The sequence below is a fragment of the Oryctolagus cuniculus genome, chromosome 4, assembly GCF_051225735.1.
Source record: "Oryctolagus cuniculus isolate XC-2025 breed Fujian yellow rabbit chromosome 4, ASM5122573v1, whole genome shotgun sequence".
Classification (NCBI taxonomy): Eukaryota; Metazoa; Chordata; class Mammalia; order Lagomorpha; family Leporidae; genus Oryctolagus; species Oryctolagus cuniculus.
Genome location: NC_142870.1, coordinates 173,486,334 through 173,503,758, shown reverse-complemented (window position 1 = coordinate 173,503,758; position 17,425 = coordinate 173,486,334). Strand labels below are relative to the sequence as shown.

Here is a 17,425-nt window from a genome sequence, read left to right as displayed (position 1 = left end):
TACAAGTCAGGAAGACCTGTGGTTTAGGAAAAGCGGCAACCACAGAAGAGTGCCTTCTAAAGGACATTTGTCTTCAGGAGATTAAGGCTAAGTTTTAGGATGAAAATCAGCTTAGTGTGTATACCCCAGGACTCAGGTTTTTGTTGTTTTCTCCTCCTCCTCCTTCCTCCTCCTCCTCCTGTTTCAAGAAAAGAGGGTGGTTAAGGAAAACTAAGGCAGAAAGCTTATTAGACAAAATGTGTGCAAGAGGGATCATAGGGTGTACCCAGTATTGATGTAATGTTCTGGTTTTTTGAAAGTGTTTGCCAAAAATCAGTTAAATGTGTTACAGCAGGGGAAGAAAGCAGTGCTGTTACCGGCACAGGAAGGCCATACCCCTGGCTGGAAGAGTAGTCTGATTCAGAGACCTTCATTCTTGTCACTGGGATCAGAAGGACTCTTGGAACGATGGGTGGTTTGAGTTCAAACAAGTAAAGTATGTTTTGCTGATTCTCATTTTGTTTTTCCCATGGAACTGTGTAGTAGCATGTATAGAATCCTGAAGGAACATCTTTAAGCTCTCTGTTATTATCAGATGCTATCTCCCAGCATAGCTGTCTCCCACACCATGTGGTGTCTCATGAAAACTTTGACGCTTCCTATATGACTATGCATGAATTTAAAAATATTTTTTGCACTGAAAGAAACATCTTTTTATTGCATTTTTCATAGGCTTTTGAAAATACATTTGGGACCAGCACTGTGGCACAGTGGGTTAAAGCCCTGACCTGAAGCGCTGGCATCCCACATGGGCACCGGTTCTAGACTTGGCTGCTCCACTTCCAATCCAGCCCTCTGCTATGGCCTGGGAAAGCAGTGGAAGATGGCCCAAGTCCTTGGGCCCCTGCACCCGTGTGGGAGACCTGGAAGAAGCTCCTGGCTCCTGGCTTTGGACTGGCCCAGCTCTGGCCATTGCAGCCATCTGGGGAGTGAACCAGAGGATGGAAGACTTCTCTCTATGTCTCTACCTCCCTCTGTAACTCTGTCTTTCAAATACAAAAAACATCAAAAGAAAATACATTTGTATTTAGTAAATGAAACTCTTGAGTCTAAAGTTCTTTAGCTGATCGTCTTAGGGTAGAAAGCTGTTAAGAACTTCATGCCCCACCCTTTGGCCAAGGTTCATGTCACCATATTTAACTGCAGTTTGGTATCACAGTTAATGTTGTTTGATACAAGTCTGCAATGATTTGCCTTTCTTATGCTTTAGATTATGTTGTGACTACAGGAAGTTTAGTTTTTGTTGCCCTCAGAAATCAAGATTGCAAGCAATTTATGATGATGTATGTAGGATTTGATGTAAGGAGAAGATGTTATAATTAGTCATTCTCTTCCTTGAAAATTCAAACAAACAAAAAATCTGCAAAACAGTAAGGGTGGAACAGAGTAGAGGAAGTGAGAGAGGTATAGAGGTTGGGAAAAGCCCTGGAGTACATATCCTATTTTTATTTTCTCAGAGGCGGAATGTTTTTTTGAAGATTTATTTATTTATTTGAAATAAATAGAAGGAGAGGCAGAGAGAGAGAGAGAGAAGGGGAGGGGAGGTGAGGAGGGGGAAGGGGTGGGGGAGGGGGAGGAGTTTTCCATCCTCTGGTTCACTCCCCAATTGGCTGAAAAGGCCAGAGGTGCGCTGATCCGAAGCCAGGAGCCAGGAGCCAGGAGCCAGGAGCTTTTTCCGGGTCTCCCACGTGGGTGCCGGGGCCCAAGGACTTGGGCCATCTTCTGCTGCCTTCCCAGGCCACAGCAGAGAGCTGGACAGGAAGTGGAGCCCATATGGGATGGTGGCTGCTTTACACGCCATAGTGCAGGCCCCTCAGAGATGGAATATTAAAACCCTCTTTAAAGAATCATTATTGGCTGCAGCTCACTAGGCTAATCCTCCGCCTGTGGCGCTGACACCCCGGGTTCTAGTCCTGGTTGGGGAACCAGATTCTGTCCCAGTTGCTCCTCTTCCAGTCCAGCTCTCTGCTGTGGCCTGGGAAGGCAGTGGAGGATGGCCCATGTGCTTGGGCCCTGCACCCGCATGGGAGACCAGGAGGAGGCACCTGGCTCCTGGCTTCGGATTGGCGCAGCACGCTGGCCATAGCGGCCATTTGGGGGGGTGAACCAATGTAAGGAAAACCTTTCTCTCTGTCTCTCTCACTGTTTAAACTCTGTCCAAAAAAAAAAAAAAAAAAAAAAAAAAAATCATTATTCATTTTTTACCATTATTTTCACCTTGAAGTCCCAGTATCTTAGTGCTCAGATTTAATTTTAAGTTACTTATTCTGAGCACTTTGTTATTCTTTCTACAACTCCACTTTCTTAAGTAGAAACATTTTAACTAGAAACAGTCTTTTGGTTTTCTAACAAACAATACAATTAGTAAACATACTATCTTAAAATAATTAAGTATTCCAAGTAAGTGACCTCAAGAGTATAGGATTAAAGATAGAAAAAAATTGCTTTAGATTAGATATTTTTCTCTTTAGATATTTTTCTGTTTATATATTTCCTCTTTAGATATTTTTCTAGACAGAGTGGGTGACTATCACTGTCACTCTTTGTCTTGCCAAATTCATCCTTTCCATTGTAGCCAAAGTTTCTTTTTAAATTTTGTAAAAGGGAGATGGCATATAGTTTACCTTGTTGACCATCTTTCCATTTTTTTATTGTGGTGACATAGTGATCACCATTGGCACCATTTTTAAGTGTACAGTTCAGTGCTTTTACGTATGTCCGCATTGTTCTGCACACCCCTCTCTAGAACTTTTTCCATTGCTGCAGCTGGAACTCGACTCGTTAAACACAACTCCTCACTCCCCATGTCTTTGGCAACCACTGTTCTACTTTCTGTCGCTATGAGTCTGACTACTTTAGGTGCCTCATATCAGTAGAATAATACAATATTGGTCTATTATGCCTTATTTCACTCAGGGTAGTATCATCCATGGCATGTATCAGAGTTTCATTCCTTGTTAGGACTGAATAGAATTCCATTGTATCAAGGCCAGCATTGTGGCATAGCAGGTTAAGCCACTGCTTGCCACAATGGCATCCCCTGTCAAGGTACCAATTAGAGTTCCGGCTCTCCTGATCCAGCTTCCTGCTAATGCATCCTGGGAGTAGCAAATGATGGCCCAAGGACTTGGGCCGTTGCCACACATGTAGGACACTAGGATGGAGTTCCTAGTTCCTGGCTTTGGGCTGGTGCAGACCTGGGTGTTGCAGCCATTTTCGGAGTGAGTCAGTGAATGGAAGGCTTCTCTCTCTCTCTCTCTCTCTCTCTCTCTCTCTCTCTCTCCCTTCCTCCCCCTCCCTCCCCCTCCCTCCCCCTCCCTCCCCCTCCCTCCCCCTCTCCCCCTCCCCCCCTTCTCTGCCACTCTGCCTTTCAGACAGTTCCATTGTATGTGTAGACTAGACTGTGAATGGACATTTGAGTTGCTATCTTTTAGAGTTATCAATAATGCTGTCATAAATATGAGTTTACAAAAATTTGTTGAGTCCCAGCTTCCATTCTTTCAGGTATATACCCAGAAGTGGAATTTCTGGATCATATGGATCCAGACCATGTGTACTTTTTTTGAGGAACCACCATACTGGTTTCCACAGTGGCTATACCATTTTACATTCTTACCAGCAATGTACAAGTTTTCTAATTCCTCCACTCTTCAGTCAGTACGTTATTATCTTTCATTTTTTAAAAATAAACCTATCTTTTGAGGTTTGCATGTGGGTGACAGGTGACCCAGCTACTTGTGGCATCACGTGCTGCCTCCCAGGTTGTACGTTAGCAGGAAGCTGGGCGCTTGCGGCGTGTGTAGTGGGGTGAAACCACTGCCAGCGACTCCAGCATCCCATATGGGCACTGGTTCATGTCCTAATTGCCCCCCCCCCTTTTTTTTTTTTTAAGATTTATTCATTTATTTGAAAGGCAGAGTTAGAGAGACGGAGATATCTTCCATCCTCTGGCTCACGCCCCAAATGGCCACAACAGCCAGGGCTGGACCAGGCTGGAATCAGGAGTCAGGAGCTTGCTCTGGGTCTCCCATGTAGGTGGCAGGGGCCCAGGAACTTGGGGGCCATCTTCTGCAGCTTTCCCAGGCACATTAGCAGGGAGCTGGATGGGAAGTGGAGCAGCTGGGACTTGAACTGGCGCACATATGGGAATTTGGCACTGTGAGTCACAGCTTAATCCACTGTACCACAGCATTGGCCCGTTGCTCAACTCTCAGTCCACCTCCTTGCTAATGGCCTGGAAAAAGCAGTGTAACATGACTCAAGTGTTTGGGCCCCTACCACCCCCGTGGGAGACCTGGATGAAGCTCCTAGCTCCTGGCTTTGGCCTTGCCCAGCGCTGGCCATTGGAGCCATTTGGGGAGTGAACCAGTGGATGGAAGATCTCTTCCTGTGTCTCTCTCTATCTCTCTGTAACTCTGCTTTTCAAATAAATAAATGTTTTTTTAAAAATCACAGTGAAATATCACTTAGTTTTCATTAGGGTGGCTTCCACTAGGAAGATAATGTTTTAAAAAACAGTAAACAGCAAGCATTTGGAACAAGTATTTGGGTCAGTGGTTAAGATGCCACTTGGGGGGGGGGGTGTTCTGGTGCAGCAGGTTAAGCCACCGTTTGGGATCCCCTCCCATATTAGAGTGCCACTTTGAGTCCTGGCTACCCTGCTTCCGCTCCTGCTCCCTGCAGCTGGGAAGCAGCAGATAATAGCTCAAGTACTTGAGTTCCTATCAACCATGTGGGAGATACGGATGGAGTTTCTGGCTCCTGACTTCAGCCTGGCCCAACCCAGGTTGTTGCAGCCATTTGGGGAGTAAAGTTTGAAAGTCAGAATTAGAGGGAGAACAGAAAGAGAAATATTTGATCCACTAGTTCACTCCCTACATGGCTGCAACAACCAGTGCTGGGGACAGACTGAAACCAGGAGCTTCATCGGGTGGGGTCTCCCATGTGGTTGCAGGAGCACAAACACTTGGGCCATTTTCCTCTGCTTTCCCAGGAGCATTATCTGGGAGCTGTATCAGAAGTGGATCAGCCAGGAATTGAACTGGCACCCCTATGGGATGTTGGCATTGCACGCTGCAGCTTAACACTTTGTGCCACAGTGCTGGCCCCTCATTGTGATTTTGATTTGCATTTCCCTAAAGAGTGATGTTCAGCACCTCTTTGTTTTTCTTGGCCATTTGTGTGTCTTTTTTTTTTTTTTTTTTAAGAGATGATCTTTTTATATCCCTTGCCCATCTTTTAATTTTGCCTTTGTTTTTGAGTTATAGAAGTTGTTTATCCTCCTGAAAGTTCATGGAAGTTGGACTTAAAACATTATTTTGGTGCAAAGCATTAAGTCTTTTACTCACTACAACTGATCTGCCTTCAGATCCTAAAAGCTTCTCAGTTTCTAACAGCAACTTGAAGCTCCTCCTGGTCCCATGGCGTTTCTCAGTGTGACTGCTTCATCAATCCAGGAGGGAGACCAGCAAGACAGTCTTATCTAATGTATCGGAATTACGGGAGTGACATCCTGTAACCTTTGCCTTGTTTTATTGGCTAGAAGTAAGTCGTAGGGGTGGTTACGATGCTGTTGGGTCGCCTGTATCTTGTCTGGGAGTGCCTAGATTCAATACCTGCTCCAACTCCTGACTCTGGTTTCCTGCTGATGCAGAGCCTGGGAGGCAGAGGTCATGGCTCAAGTAACTGGGTTCCTGCCACCCATATGAGAGACCTGGATTGGGTCCCTGGCTCTTGGCTTTAGCCTGGCCCAGCCTTGGCTGTTACAGGCATTTAGATAGTGAACCAGTGAAAGAGAGCTCGCTCTGTCTCGGTCTCTCTTTCTGTATGTCTCAGATCAATCAGTCAATAAAAACTGAAAAGAAGTGCTAAGGCACAGATCTTGCCCACTGTAATGGGGAAGTGTTCACACAAAGAAGAACATGAAGAGGCAGAATCAGGGTAGGAACCACTTTCCAGTCTGTCTGCCATAGCTAGTTATAAAATAGCACATATTTTATAGACTAGCTTTTGTTTAAAAAATACATATGTTGCTAAAATAGACGTACCTGTAAATGATGGGAATTACTGGTGGTGTTATTGTTATTTTGTTTTTCTTCATTATTTCTTGCCACTTTCCTTCCCTACAGCATCCCAATTTTGAAATTTCAGATCAATAATTAGTGTTTTTATTATAATTAAATATTGCTTATTGTTCAGGCAAGTAATATATCATGGTTGCTTCCTTGTGCAACTTTTATTTTTTTTCTGGTGGTTAAAGTTGCTTTTAAGATTTTGCACAGGGGCTGATGTCGCGGTGCAGCTGGCAAAGGCATTGCTTCGTTCACTTGTTTCCTGTGACAGAGTGAGTGCTCTTTCAAGCCCTGGCTACTCCACTTCCCATCCAGCTCCTTGCTTATGTGCCTGGGGAGCCAACCCGCGATGGCGCAAGCACAGGGGCCAGTGTTGCTGTGCAGTGGTTAAACCTCTGCATGGGACACCACATCAGGGCAGCTGATTTGAGTCTTGGCTTCTCTGCTTCCAGTGCAGCTTCTTGCAGATGTACCTGGGGAGGCAGTAGAGGCTGGTCCAAGTGCTTAGGCCCCTGCACCCATGGGGAGACTAGGATGGAATTCCCGGTTTCAGCCTGGCAGAGACCTGGCTGTTGAGGCCATTTGGGGAGTGAACCAGTGGATGGGATCTCTTTGTCTGTCTCTCCCTCTCTTTCTGTTGCTCTTTCAAATAAATAAATAAATTTTTTTTAAATTTTATAGTTTTCTGATTACCGATTGCCTTTTTCCCCACCACATGCTCGCAACAGATTTTTCAAGGGCATGTTCTATCTCTCCAGCCATCTATCCATCCATCCATCCATATATCTTAATTTATGATAGAAATCAATTTATAAATTTATAAGTTGTGAAATAAACTTATTTTGAATAAAACAGTTTATGAAAGAGAAAAAATATATGACAAAAATATGATCTTAGGAAGCTTAGTAAAGTGATTACTTTTTTTTTTAACCTAGGTTAAGAAATTCCACATTGTGGTTTTCTAGAAGTTCCCTCAAGGTATTCTTTAATTGCATTCTGTCTCCTCCAGGCAATCACAATCCAATTTTACACATTAGTCATTCTCTTCAGACTGTTTCCTGTCCAGTGTTGCAGTCTCCCTCGCCTACTATACATGACGAATTTGAAAAGCGGAGTAGTTCTGCCCTCTTTTCGTGTCTGTCAGGATAGGCTGCCTCCTTCAGCGGGGATGCTCCAGTGTCAGTGCTTTACCACAGAGTGTGCTTCTCATTCACCTGCCTGTCCCCGTGACTGGGAGCACAGGGGTGGAGGGGCAGTCTGTTTATAGTCATGGAGGGACTCAGGCTTCTTTCCTCTAGTGGCTCTGCCATCCTCCGGGGCCTCAGAAACTTGCCTAGAGTCCTCTGCAGCCGACCTGCAGATAGGAGGGCAAATAACACTTCCACTCACATTCCCCAGGGCAGAGCCCAGAGGCAGGGATGTGTTTACATGGAAGGATGTGAGTACAGCATACCCCTGAGGTTCAGGCAGCAAAGGGGAGGGCTTGGTGAACATTAAACCAGTCTCTGCCATACCATGCATCTCTAAGCAGCATATTGTTTTGATTATTATTATTTTTTTTTTTTTACAGGCAGAGTGGATAGTGAGAGAGAGAGACAGAGAGAAAGGTCTTCCTTTGCCGTTGGTTTACCCTCCAATGGCCACCGCAGCCGGTGCGCTGCGGCCAGCGCACTGCGCTGATCCGATGGCAGGAGCCAGGTGCTTCTCCTGGTCTCCCATGGGGTGCAGGGCCCAAGCACTCGGGCCATCCTCCACTGCACTCCTGGGCCACAGCAGAGAGATGGCCTGGAAGAGGAGCAACCAGGACAGAATCCGGTGTGCTGGCGCTGCAAGGTGGAGGATTAGCCTAGTGAGCCGCGGCGCCGGCCACATATTGTTTTGATTATTAAAACTGAACAGCAAGTATACAGCTATCTGTGATGGGAAAGATTCCCATTGCCCTTGTTAGACGAAGGCTTCTTGGAGACATAGGCTGAGGGGAGTCCTCCTTAAGCCTTATCTAAGCTGTTGGGAAAGTTTGTTCTTGAGTCCTGAGAAACACATCACCAGGGCATCTGGCAGAGCGGAAGTGTTTACAGGGTCCTCACTATCTAACAGAATAATAGTTGGGGGAGTACACGGCTGTTTTGCTTCTAAGCTTATCATGCGCTAGCTCTCAGATACAGGTAAAGAAAAAACACGTCTGTGCTGTGAAAGACGTCCTTAGCCCATGCAGGGAACAGGGAAGAGAACAACAGGTACTTTATCAACTTGGATAGGGTCAAGAAAGAATGAAAGTCTCAAGAAAAGTGTGGTTCACTGCCACACAGTCAGCTCTGCACCAGTCCTAAGCCAGGAACCAGGAACTCCATTCCATCTCCCACGTGGGTGGGCGGGGGGCCCAAGCACTGGGGCTGCCTTGCTGCTGCCTTCCCAGGTGCATTAGCAGGGAGTTGGATCAGGAGTGGAGCAGTTGGGATTTGAACCTTCATTCTGATACAGCTTAACCTGCTACACCACAATGCTGTCCCCCCTTTGCCAATGTCTTTTGGATATCATTGCTTCAATCTGTAGTTTTCTTTTGGGATATCATTGAGTTGGGGATGTTGTTTGTTCCTTTTAATGCTGTTTCTCTTGATTTCCCCGTTTACTTGATGACCTGTCATCCAGTGGTGTGTTGACAAAGGGTATAAAATAGGTAAAATGTTGGGACGTTGTGTGTCAGGAAAAGTCTGTAGTAATTAAGCATGAGAGTAGGGTAGTTTGATAAGGATAAGGCTGCTTATAGTTTGTAGTTCTCCTTCAGGAGTTCAAAGGTATCAACCACGCTTACTGTTTCTTGTCTCCAGAATTACTTTTGATGTCCTGAACATTCCAATATATGTGACCTGATTTTCCCCTTTCTGCAAGCTTATGAAACAAGTTTTGTTCCCAGTGTTGAACACTCTGTGTGGTATATACTTTGGTGTGAATTCAAGATTTGTGTCCAACACTCCATGGTGCCTGACAGCTCAGGTCCTTGACTTCTGGCAAGTTATTTTGTTAATGTTTGGTTTTTCTTTTCTTCTCTCCTCTTTTTGTCTGGTTACTTGAATGCTGGTCCCTCTAGACTGGTAAGTTAACCTTATTGTTTTCTGCTTTTCATCTCTTTTTTCCTCTGTTTCCTATGAGACTTCCTGAATTTTATTTTCCAAGCTTTCTGACTTTTTTTATATTGCTTTTTTTTTTTATTGAGATAAAATTCACACAGCGTAAATTTTCCCCATTAAAGTGGTGATACTGTCAGTGGTTGTGCAACTATTTTCCCTATTCTGGGCCTTTCGCATAAAATAAATTGTACAATATATAGCCTGTAAGTCTGGTTTTTTTCAGTTATTCTCATGTCTTTTTTTTTTTTTTAAATTTTTGACAGGCAGAGTGGACAGTGAGAGGGAGAGACAGAGAGAAAGGTCTTCCTTTTTGCCATTGGTTCACCCTCCAATGGCCGCCACGGCCTGCGTGCTGCAGCCGGCGCACCGCGCTGATCCGATGGCAGGAGCCAGGTACTAATCCTGGTCTCCGATGGGGTGCAGGACCCAAGTGCTTGGGCCATCCTCCACTGCACTCCCTGGCCACAGCAGAGAGCTGGCCTGGAAGAGGGGCAACCAGGACAGAATCCGGTGCCCCGACCGGGACTAGAACCCAGTGTGCCAGCGCCGCAAGGCGGAGGATTAGCCTAGTGAGCCGCGCCGCCGGCCTATTCTCATGTCTTTAAGGTTCATTACTGCAGTGTGAGTCAGTACATTATTCCTTTTTATGAATGGATGATATTCCATTGTTATGTACCATATTGGCTTATCCATGCATCAGCTCGTAGATGTTTGTGTTGTTTACACTTCTGGCTGTTATGAATCATGCTGTTGTGATCATCATGTACAGGTTTTTCTGTGGGTATATGTGTCCAATTCTTTTTTGTGTACACTAGGAGTAGAACCGCTGATTTCTGTTTAGTTTTTGATTTCTACTGTCATTTTGATATCCAGAATCTCATTTTTACCTGCAATTTTTTAGAATCCACTATTCTTGTTTCATGATTGCAATATTTTTTATTTGCAATATACTCTTAATTCTCCAAAGACATTAATCAGTGATTTTTCAAGTTTTCTTCTCCTTGCGTAGTTTATTTTAACCAAATTATTCTTTTAAATTAATTAATTTCATTTGAAAGGCAGAGAGATCCTTCCATCTGCTGCTTTAGTCCCCAAATGCCCACCGTTTCTGAATCTGGGCTAGGCAGAAGCTAGGAGCCAAGAACTCATAATCTGTTCTCTCACATGACTCCTAGAGTATACTTCATATCGGAATCAGGCAGTCCAGGCTGTGCCTTTTTTTTTTTTAACATCTTATTGAAATATGGCATACATATCAAGAAATGCACCTAAGTGTGCAGATAAATGAGGTTTTTTTTTTGTCATTTGATCACCCTCATAAGCAACACCTACACTAAAAGCAAAGCATTACTAGTACCCCAAGAGTCCTCAGTATTCTCCAATTTCTTTTTTTTCACATGTGAAATAAGTATGTTGTCATTTACATGATATGATTTAATGAAGCACTATTTATAACCATATATCAAATGATATGATAAGCACACAAGTTTTATACTCTATGTATTAACTACCACAAATAAGAGAAAATGTGGTATTTGTCTTTCGGGGTCTGGCTTGTTTGACATAGCGTAATGATCTCCAGTTACATCAATTTTGTTGCACATGTCAGGATTTCATTCTTTTTTTGTGGCTGAAAAATATTCCATTGCATGTATATTTGCTACATTTTCTTTATCCGGTTATCATTGATAGACATCTAGGTTGATTCCATATCTTAGCTTCTGTGAAAACATTGGAGGACAAGTAACTCTTTGATATGCTCATTTCATTTCCTTGAGATGCATTTCCAGGAGTGGGATAGCTGGGTCATGTGGTAGATAGGTTTTCAGTTTTCTGAGGAATCTCCACACTGTTTTCCATAGTGGTTGTACCATTTTGCAGCTCCACCAGCATTGTATTAAGGCACCCTTTTCTCTGTATCCTCATCAGCACTTGCTACTTTTTGATTTTTGAGTGATAGCCATTGTAACTGGGGTGAGGCGATATCTCATTGTGGTTTTTATTTGCATTTCACTTTTTGCTAAGTGATGATGAGCAGTTTTTCATGTGTCTGTTGGTCATTTGTATTTCCTCCTTTGAAAAGTGCTTGTTCATATCCTTTGCCCTTTTCTTAACTGGATTTTTTCTTTTGTTGTTGAGTTTCTTGAGCTCCTTTTATATTCTGATTATTAATCATTTATCGGATATGTAGTTTGCAAATATTTTCTCCTATTCTTTTGGTTGTCTCTTCACTTTTTTTTTTTTTTTGGTGGTTATTAGGCACTTTTATTCCATTTTACATTGAGAATCAGGAGCAGAAATAAAAAAGTGGATAAATTTGAAAAAAAAAAATCACATCCTAGCCAGGAAAAGAACAAAAGCCTTTAAGGGTAAGACCTAGGAGGATACAGTTCTTAGAGTCAGTGCAGATAAGACAAAGCCAAGCGCTTTGCACTGGGATGACAGAAAAGATGCCTCGGGGCATCTCAGAAATCTTCCCATCAACAAAGGCCTGGAAATGCACTTTTGTTTCACTAATCTGCCCTGAGGCCGCACCTTCAGCTCCACATTCTGGCTTCCCTGCAAATGCTCTGTGGCTACGGCAGTGTGTTTCTAGTGGTCTCATTCACAGTTCGTAATGGCAGCAGACCTTGATGTCATCTGTATGATCTTTGCAGACACAGAATGCAAGGGTTATGGGGCCACAGCAGCTCCCACTAAGATTTCAGAGGAAAACCTGGGAGGCCAGGGGGTGTGTTGCGGGGTCAAGAGTCATAGCATAGACTCTACGGCTGTGAAGCTGATATGTAGATCCAAGAAGGTAGGCAACCAGCAACCTACCATGCCAGATTTCTGTTGGAAGCCCCAAAAAGCAGCTATGTGGGCTGAAACCAGCAAGTATAGCCATAGCGGTGGGGATGCCCAAGGCCTTGGGAGCTCATCCCTGGCCACGGTGTGTCCAGATGCCAGACAGACAGCTTTAGGATTTTTTTAACCTGAAATTATTTTAGTCTTTAAAATTTTTGATTAACGTGTGCACAGTGTTGTATTAGTCAGCCTTTTGTTACTTTAACTAAAATAGCTAAAAGGAAGAACTCAGGAAGGAAGAAGCTTACAGTTTTGGAGGTTCACAATCCAAGATTAGGCAGCCCCATTGGTTGAGGTATCTGGAAAGGCCAGCGGGTGACAGATCACATGGGAAGCAAGAAGGAGAAATTGCCTCTTCACTTTTCTTTTTTTTAAGCATGTAGCTTTTATTTTTCTTTTTTTAAGATTTAAGATTTATTTAACTATTTGAAAGGCAGAGTTTAAGAGAAAGAGAGAGAGCGAGTGCGTGAGTGCACTACTGGTTCACTCCCCAGATGGCCGCAACAGCAGGAGCTGGGATAATCTGGGACAATCCGAAGCCAGCAGCCAGGAGCTTTTTCTTGGTCTCCCATGTGGATAGGGGCCAAGAACTTGAGCCATCTTCCAGTGCTTCCCCAGGCCCATTAACAGGGAGCTGGATTGGAAGTGGAGCCTTTGGGACTTGAATCGCTGCCCACGTGGGCTGCCTGCACCACAGGCAGCAGCTTTACCCACCACGCCAGTGTTGGCCCTTGGTGGGGGAACATATATTAGTGGAGAAGTCAATTTCTCTTTCTTTTTTACTTTTGAAAGGCAGAGTTACAGAGAGGCAGGGAGGGAGGGGGGGAGAGAGAGAGAGAGAAAGAAAAGTGTCTTCTGTCTGCTGGTTCACTCCCCAGGTAGCTGCAACTGCCAGAGCTGTGCTGATCTGAAGCCAGGAACTTCCTCCAGCTCTCACACTCGAGCGCAGCAGGGTCCTTGGGCCATCTTCCACTGTTTTCCCAGGCCATAGCAGAGAGCTGGATCAGAAGTGGAACATCCTGGACTTGAACCGGTGCCCATATGTGATGCTGACACTGTAGGCTGAGGCTTTACCCGCCACACCATAGCACCAGCCCCTGGTATTAGGTTTTATCAGCAGAAGGAATGTGTAATTCATTCCTTGCCATCCCTGGGGGGTTGGTTCCAGGACCCACTCAGATACCAGAATCCGTGGATGTTCAAGTCCTTCTATGAAATGGTGTAGTATTTGCATATGAACTATGCACATCTCCTGTATGCTTCAGATCATCTTTAGATTACTTATGTAATACAATGTAAATACTGTGTTAATAGTTGTTATATTTATTTAGTGAATAAGGACACTAAAAATAGAACAATGTTTTTAGATATGTTCTTTCTATACTTAGTTGAATCTGTGGATCCAGAAACTGCAGATATGGAGGGCTGACAACATCTACAGTGGAACTCTCTGCATGTGTCTTGGGATTGGGGTAGCATTTGGATTAGCTGTGCACATCTGTGCCATCAGCTCTGCTCTATTCCGATCATTTTCTCTCAGACATTGTGCTTATATTATGGTGTATCTTGCTAACTTCTTCCTTTTTTGCGCCTGATATCTTGCCTACCATTTCAGGGTGTTACTTTGTCTTTTGTATCTAAGACAAATTTTAGTTCTACAAATTTGGTCAGTATGGCTTGAGAGGAAAGATGTTTGTATCTTTTTTTCTTTTTTAAATTTTTTATTTTTTGACAGGCAGAGTGGACAGTGAGAGAGAGAGACAGAGAGAAAGGTCTTCTTTTTGCCGTTGGTTCACCCTCCAATGGCCACCGCGGCCGGCGCACCGCGCTGTTCCGATGGCAGGAGCCAGGTACTTCTCCTGGTCTCCCATGGGGTGCAGGGCCCAAGCACTTGGGCCATCCTCCACTGCACTCCCTGGCCACAGCAGAGAGCTGGCCTGGAAGAGGGGCAACCGGGACAGAATCCGGCGCCCCGACCGGGACTAGAACCCCGTGTGCCAGCGCCGCAAGGTGGAGGATTAGCCTAGTGAGCCGCGGCGCCGGCTGTATCTTTTTTTCTATAACACCGATGCCTCCTGTCCCATGTTTTTCCCCACCAGTGAATGAACTACATGGATGGAAAAACTCACAGAGGTATTCAGGGAAAGGTGGCTGTTTCTTCTTGGGAGGGAGCAGGTGATGGTCCAAGTGGTTGGGTCCCTGCCACTCTTGTGGAAGAGTTGAATTGAGTTTCTGGCTCCTGGCTTTGGTGTGGTCCAGCCCATCAGTGAAGGCATTTGGGGAGTGGACCAGTGGATGGGGCTCTCTTGTCTTTCTGCTTCTCAAATAAAAAATAAAACAAGAAACAACTGAGGTGAATTTAAGTAGTTTTTCCTTTGGGGCTTAATTTTGGTTCCTTCTGTTTTATAATGATTAGCAGAGGTGGGTTACAATGCCTCTTAAGTGTTTTAGTTTCCTTTTCTTTTGCTGGAGGAAGTATTTCAGTAATAAATCCGTATACCTCAGAAAGAAAACACACTTACGTAGTTCAGCAAGAGGACTTCCAGTACCTCTTAAAGTCGCTACATATTTGGACAACTGAAAATAGTAAAAAGCACCTTCCTGTTAAATATGCAGGTCTGGTGTTAGATTATATTTGTGTTTAGAAATGTACAATCCCTGACTTATCCACCCTTGACTCCACTAAAGGCTAAATTTAGCCAGGGAATTTACTTGTGAATTTGAATTTGTTTGCCACTTTTCTTTTGCTACTGTGATTTCAGATCCTTTTTTTTTTTTTTTTTTTTAATACCAGTGATGGCCCATTTTTCCATAGTACTTTACAATTTGTAGAAACTTTTTATCTATCGGATTTTCAGAATGACCTGTAACATAAGAATACATGTAATAAAGTGTAAAGCTTTTTATGTTAGAAACGAAAACATTGTAGAATGAACTTAAAGATCCATACAGCTAGAAGGACACCCCATGTTCATGGATTGAAGTCTTTTTTTTTTTTTATAAAGATTTATTTATTTATTTGAAAGTCAGAGTTACACAGAGAGAGGAGAGGCAGAGAGAAAGAAATCTTCCATTCGATGGTTCACTCTCCAGGTGGCTGTAACGGCCGGAGCTGCGCCAATCCGAAGCCAGGAGCTAGGAGCTTCCTCTGGGTCACATGCGGGTGCAGGGGCCCAAGGACCTGGACCATCCTCCACTGCTTTCCCAAGCCACAGGAGAGAGCTGGGTTGGAAGTGGAGCAGCTGGGTCTTGAACCGGCGCCTATATGGCATGCTGGCGCTTCAGGACAGAGCATTAACCTGCTGTGCCACAGCGCCGGCCCCAGGAGAAGCATTTTTTTTTTTAAAGTCTTAATATTATTGAGATGGTGATGCTTTCCATGTTGATTTATAGATTCAGTATGTTTTTAAAAACAGATTTATTGATTTATTTGAAAGGCAGAGTCACAGAAAGTAAGAGACAAAGACAAAAAGAGACCATCTACTATCTGCTCATTCATTTCCCAGATGGCTGCAACAGCCAGAGCTGGGCCAAGCTGAAGCCCGGAGCTTCTTCTGGGTCTCCCATATGGGTGCTGGGGTCCAAGCTACTTGGGCCATCCTCTGCTGTTTTCCTAGGTGCTTTGGCAGGGAACTGGAATAGCAGTGGAGCAGCCAGGACTTGAACGGTGTGCATACAGGATGCTGGCATCACAAGTGGCAGCTTATCCCATTCTGCCACAACGCTGGCCCCTGTTTCAGTTTACTTTTAAGTCTGTTCTATACACGTCTGTATTTAATTTTCTCTCTTCCTTTCTCATTTTCTGATTGTGTATTTGTATGTCTTTGAGATACTTTAAAAGACATAGTGAAGGAAGTTCATTTGAATGGTTTTAGAAAAATCTTTGCTTCTCCGGGCATACTGAGAATGTAATTGTGGGTAAGAGTTTATCTTCCTAATTTGGGTTCTGCATGGTCGATGACATGTTACTGTGAAGATGTGTCAGACATGTAGCCCATCAGTGTTCATTTCATAGAACGGCATGGTTAGCAGGGAAGCAGTGTAACCTCTGGCATGTCACTCTGTGAGGAGAGCAATGGTAAGATTATCAGTTGGCGTCAGATGTATGAGAATAGTGTGCTTGCTTGCTTGCTTGCCTTTTTTTTTTTTTTTTTTTTGACAGGCAGAGTTAGACAGTGAGAGAGACAGAGAGAAAGGTCTTCCTTTTCCATTGGTTCACCCCTCAAATGGCCGCTACTGCCGGAGCTATGCTGATCCGAAGCCAGGAGCCAGGTGCTTCCTCCTGGTCTCCCATGGGGTGCAGGGCCCAAGCACTTGAGCCATCCTCCACTGCACTCCCTGGCCACAGCAGAGAGCTGGCCTGGAAGAGGAGCAACCGGGACAGAATCCGGCGCCCCAACGGGGACTAGAACCCCAGGAGCTGGTGCCGCAGGTGGAGGATTAGCCAAGTGAGCCGAGGCGCCGGCCAAGAGAATAGTGTGTTTTCAAAACATGAGACTTTAGGGACTGCTTGGCACACCTACATCCTATCTCAGAGTGCTGGTTTGATTTCCAGTTCTTTGCTTCCTGTCTAGCTTCCTGTTAATTTGCCTGGGATGCAGCAGATCATGGTCCAAGTACTTGGGTTCCTGCTACCCAGTGTGGGAGACCCTCTTAAAGTGCCTCACTCCTGGCTTCAACAGCCCTTGCTGCTGTGGACATTTGGGGTGTGAATCAATGGATGAAAGGTTTCACTTTCTGTTTCTCCTTTCTCTGTTGCTCTGCCTTTAAAATAAATAGAGCCTCCACCTGCAGTGCTGGCATCCTATACAAGCGCCGGTTTGAGTCCTGGCTGCTCCATTTCCCATCCAGCTCTCTGCTATGGCGTGGGAAAGCAGTGGAAGATGGCCCAAGTGCTTGGGCTGCTGCACCCCCATGGGAGACCCGGAAGAAGTGCTTGGCTCCTGGTTTGTATCAGCACAGCTCTGGCCGTTGCGGCCATCTGTGGAATGGACCAGCAGGTGGAAGACTTCTCTCTCTCTCTGCAACTCTGCCTTTCAAATAAATAAATAAATCTTTTTAAAAAGTCAATAAAACAAAAACTATGAGACTTTAAATTATTACGACAATTGATTATGGAAGTAGGAGGAGTGATTTTACGGGTTTTCACTTACCCTTTTTAGGCACCATCCTTCATAAAATATGAATTTAAGTTAATCATTCTAGGTTCTAGCATTCTTTTGAGATTTAGTTTGTGTGTAGCATCCACCTCTCCTTGTTGTGCCAAGTCCTCCAGTCCTCTATATTTATTTTCATTTCACACTTTGTCTCAATTTCTGGATCTACATTTTATTCTTTCTG

General features: G+C 44.4%; 1 protein-coding gene across 48 annotated transcripts in view; it reads left to right on the top strand.

Annotated features, from left to right (window-relative positions):
- The window catches only part of LRRFIP2 (LRR binding FLII interacting protein 2), a 138,374-nt gene that overhangs the window by 4,538 nt on the left and 116,411 nt on the right, over nucleotides 1-17,425 (top strand). The window lies entirely within an intron of this gene.